Source organism: Pan troglodytes, chromosome 20 (genome assembly GCF_028858775.2).
Source record: "Pan troglodytes isolate AG18354 chromosome 20, NHGRI_mPanTro3-v2.0_pri, whole genome shotgun sequence".
In the NCBI taxonomy this organism is placed as follows: Eukaryota; Metazoa; Chordata; class Mammalia; order Primates; family Hominidae; genus Pan; species Pan troglodytes.
Genome location: NC_072418.2, coordinates 24,287,409 through 24,292,609, shown reverse-complemented (window position 1 = coordinate 24,292,609; position 5,201 = coordinate 24,287,409).

Here is a 5,201-nt window from a genome sequence, read left to right as displayed (position 1 = left end):
GTCACAATGCCCCCTGTGGAATGTGGAGAGGTGACTCACATCACCTGAATTCACGGCCCAGCAATATGTCAAACTACCCACTGTGTGCAGCTCCAAGAAAAGAGAATAGAGTCACATCATCTAGGTGCTCAGTCCAGCAATATGTCAAAATTTTTTTCTGGGGACTAGGCTGAGGTAGAAGGATCCAATCACTCAGGCGCTGGGAAAAGGTGTATGTTACAATCACACCTGCAGGATGATTTAGAGATGAGATTAACAATCTCATGTGTGTCTTTGTTCCAGGTACGAGAGTCAACACTTTGTATGTTGGGTCAAAGTACATGAGTCCCAATCTCAATCATGTACTTAATCCATGCATGAAAGCCTCAATCCTTCCTGCTTACTGTGTCTTTTTAGTAAAGTCACAGCCTTAAAGGTGTGCTGAACATTGGCCTGAGAGTCACCAATACCTGTGACTGGATTCACATATGGGGGACAATTTTTTACCTTTTGACTGCCTCTGGGTTTTAGATTCAGAACCTCTACAGTGAGCGGTGTTCATGTACGAGAATGGCTATTAATACTGTAGGCTGCTTGTGCATACAAGTGTCACAATTTCCCTTGTGTGCTGGGCCCTTATAGGATACTCTCTATACCACGTGAGGGCTTCGTATAATATGCATGAGAATCTCTATTTTCTCTGAGATTTTCTTGCTGGTAGAAACCCATAATTGTATTTCTGGCCTTAAGTCCAGGAATGAAAGTCAACATGTCTCTAATTGGCTGCATCCAGACAGGAGAGTTCTTACCTGCCTATGATGTGGGTTTAGAAATGATTCACCATCCTAATTGTTGCCGGATGTTCACATATCACAGTCACATTCCAACTGTGACCTGCATCCACATGAGCAATTAAGAATCTTACCAGTTGGTTCTTTCCATGTATGAGAGTGATAATCCTAACAGTTGGCAGAATGTGCATACAAGAAACACAATCTCATCTGTGCACTGCACCCTGTGATGGCACCCTCTGTACCACCTGAAGGCTTTATATGGCATGTTAGAGAGTGGTTAATGCTTTATGACATTCATACATTAAGAAAGCACAGAATCCAAATTGTTTCTCTAATCCTAGCTATGGGAGACAATATCTCTGATATTGGCTGGTTCAAAATATGAGAGTCATCATCCCGTTTGTAAGCTAGGCCAAGATATATGTCACAATATCACCTGCGGGTAGGGAGCAAGCAGGAGAGTCACATCACCTGGGTAATAAGCCAAGGCTATGTTACAATCTTCCGGAGGGCAAGAACCAGGTAGAAGGGTCAAATCATCTTGGTTCTTGGCCAGTGGCATGTTATAATTCTATCTTGGAACCAAGTCACAGGCAGCAGAGTCATGTCACCTGAATGCTGGGCCAAACAATATGTCACAATGCTCTCCATGGTCAAGGTCCAGGCAGTAAGAACACATCATCTGGTTTCTGGGCCCCGCAATATGTCACAGTCTTTTTCGTGAGCAGGGTGCAGGACAAAAAGAAGACTCAAATGTTTTAGGTGATGAATGCAGAGATATGTCACAAGGTGCACTGTAGGTAAGGCCTATGCAGCAGCCTCTCATCCCCCAGGTGTCAGGCCCAGTGCTAAGTCACAATGTCCAAAATATGGCAGGCTCAGGCAAAAAAGGAAAGTGACAGTGTCAAGATACTGGGTCCAGTGACATGTCACAATCCTGTCTACTGACAGGGCCCAAACAGAAGATGAGAGTCACATTACTTGGGTAATCAATGAAAATATATGTCACAATACCTTGTGGGCAGGACCCATGCAGGAGAGTCACACCAAGTAGGTCTTAGACTCAGCCATATGCTACACTACACAAAGTATGCAGGGCCCAGGCAGAAAAGGAGAGAGACATCACCTCGATGCTGTACCAAGAGATACATCACATTCCCTTTTTAAGCAGAGCCGAGGCAGTGGAGGAGAGCACATCACTTAGGAGCTGGGATCAGCAATCTGCCACAATCACCCCTGTGGGCAGGGCCTGTGCAGGAGAGTCACATTACCTGCATGCTGGGCCTGGTGATACATCACAATTCCTCCTGTGGGAAGAGGCCAAGCAGTAGGGAAGAGTCACATCACCTAGTACTGAGTCAAGCAAATTGTCACATTACCCCCGGGTGGCGGGGGAGTTCAGATAGAAGGCTCACACCACCTAGGTAGAAAAACTAAATGTATATCACAATGCCCCCTGAGCATAGGGCTCAAATAGAAGTGGAAAGTTGCATAACTTAGAGGCTAGTTTCAGCTATGTGTCACCATCACTTTAGTGAGCAGGGCCCAGGCATATGAAAAGAGTCACACATTTAGGTGCTCAGTCAAGTGATATGTCACAATATTCACTGTGTACAGGGCACAGGCAGAAAAGGAGAGTAACATCAACTAGGAGATGGGTCCAGGAGTATGTCTCCCGTGGGGAAACCAGGCAGAAGGATCACATTACCTGTGTGCTGGGCCCAGTGATGTTACTCTCCTTCTTGTGGGCGTGGTTGAGGCAAGAGAGAAGAGTCACATCACCTAGGTTCTGGGCCCAGAGGTTTATCATACTCTGCCCTATGGGCAAAGCCAAAGTCAGAAAAGAAAGTCACATCAAATAGTTAATTAGCCCAGAGATATGTCACAAAGCCCTCTGTGAGAAGGCTCGAAGCAGGATACTCACATCACCTTCGAGCTGGGCCCACCAGTATATCACAATACCTTTTGAGGGCAGGTCCCAGGCAAAAGAGCAACAGTATGTTGGTGTTGTGACCAGCAATATGTCACAATCTTCCCTGCAGGCAGAACCTGGGAAAAAAAGAAGAGTCAAATCAGCTAGGTGCTGGGATCAGTGATAAGTCATAATCCCATTTTGTTTTTTGTTTTGTTTTGTTTTTTGTTTTTCTGAGACACAGTTTCACTCTTGTTACCCAGGCTAGAGTGCAATGGCATGATCTCAGCTCACTGCAACCTTTGCCTCCCAGGCTCAAGTGATTCTCCTGCCTCAGCCTCCCAAGCAGCTGGGATTACAGGCATGTGCCACCACACCCAGCTAATTTTTGTATTTGCGGTAGAGACAGAGTTTCACCATTTTGGCTAGGCCGGTCTTGAGCTCCTGACCTCAGGTGATCTACCTGACTCAGCCTCACAAAGTGCTGGGATTACAGGCATGAGCCACTGGGCTCAGCCACAATCCCATTTTGGAAGCGTCACATCACTCACAGAGTTGTGTCACAATGCCCTCTGCAGGTAGGAGCAAGGCAAAAGAGTAATTTCCCCTGGGTTTTAGAGCAAGAAATATGTCACAATGGCCACTATGCTCAGGGACCAGGCATGGAAGTTACATAACCTGGGTGTAGAGCCCAGTGATATATGTCACAATGCCCCCTGTGCACAGTGCCAACGCAGGAGAGGAGAGTCATCACCTGAGTGCAAAGACAAATAATGTGTTATATGTCTTCTTCGGGCAATGCCAAGGCAGGAGAATAGAGTCACATTACCTAGTTGTTGGGTCTAGCAATGTCACAATCCCATCTGTGGACTGGGCTCTCACAGAAAAGTAAAATAACTCAAATGCTGGAGAGGCATATTTCATATCACCTTTGAGCTGGGCCCGCCAATATTTCACAATGCCTTTTGAGGGCACAATCACACCTGCATGAAAGGCCAGGGATGAGATTAACAATCCTGCACATTTCTCAATTACAGGTATGAGAGGAAACACTTCCTGTATGTTGAGTCTAAGTACGTGATTCACAGTCTCAACAGTGGACCGGAGCCACGCATGAAAGCCTCAATCCGTACTGCAGCCTGTCTCCTTAGCGGAGTCACAGCCTCACGAGTGTGCTGAGTCTTGGTCTGAGAGTCATCAACCCACCTGTGGACCGGATTCACATATGAGAGTCAATTTTCCAACTTTCAACTGCTTCTGGGTGTGAGATTCAGGACCTCAGCAATGGGCTGTGTTAGTGTTAATGGATGACAATCTTTACTGTCATCTGGGCATGTGTACAGCATACACGATCTCACTTGTGTGCTGAGTCGTGTTAAGATACTCTCTGTACCAGCTGAGGGCTTTTTATGGTATGTGTGAGAGTCATGATCTGCTCTGATACCTTCAGGCTGGTATGGGCCCATGATCTTACCTGTGGCCATAAGCCCAGGTCAACATCTCTCCAATTGGCTGGGTCCAGATGTGAGAGTGCTCAATGAATCTATAAGCTTAGTTTAGAAATGAGTCACCATCCCAATTCTATCTGGATATTTGCATGCGACTGTCACAATTCTAACCGTGGACTGCATCTTTTCATGAGACTTAGGACCTCACGAGTGGCCTCTGTCCACCTGTGATGATGACCATCCTAACTGTTGTCAAAGTTTGCATATGAGAGACACAATCTCAACTTTGTGCTGGGGCCCCTTTATGACACTCTGTACCACCCAAGGGCTTTATGTGATAGGCAAGAGCATGATAATCCCCTGTGATTTTTGTAAAAGGAAATAACCCGGACTCTTACTGTTTTGCTAAGCCAAGCTACAAAAGACAGTATCTCTCCTACCAGCTGGTTCAAAGTATGAGAGTAATCATCACACCTGTAAACTTGGCCAAACTATATGTCACAACACCACCTGTGCATAGAGAGTGAGAAGGGACATCAAATCCCCTGAGTGTTGGTCCAGTGACATGTCACAATTTTCACTGTGGGCAGGGTGCAGACAGGAAAAAAAAGCCACAACACCTGGGTGCTTGGCCAAAGATATGTCACAATCTTCTCCTGAAAGCAGGGCACAAGCAGCAGAGTCATATCACCTGGGTGTTGGGCACAGTGATATGTCCCAGTTTACTCTGTGAGCAGGGCACAGGCAAAAAGAATCACATTACCTGGGTGCTGGGCCCAGCGATAGGTCACAATGACCCCTGTGGAAAAGGCCACGCAGGAGAGACACATTACCTAGTTGCTAAGCCCAGCGATATGTCACAATCCTTCCTGTTGGCAGGGTGCAGGTAGAAAAGAAGAGTCACAACATCTAGGTGATGCATGCAGAGATATGTCACAAGTCTCCCTGTGGGCAAGTCCCAGGCAGGAGTGTACTATCCCATGGATGTTGAGCCCAACAATTTGTTAAAATACTCAAAGTATATGGGGCCCAGGCAAAAGAACGGTCACATCGCCTAGGTGCTGGTAC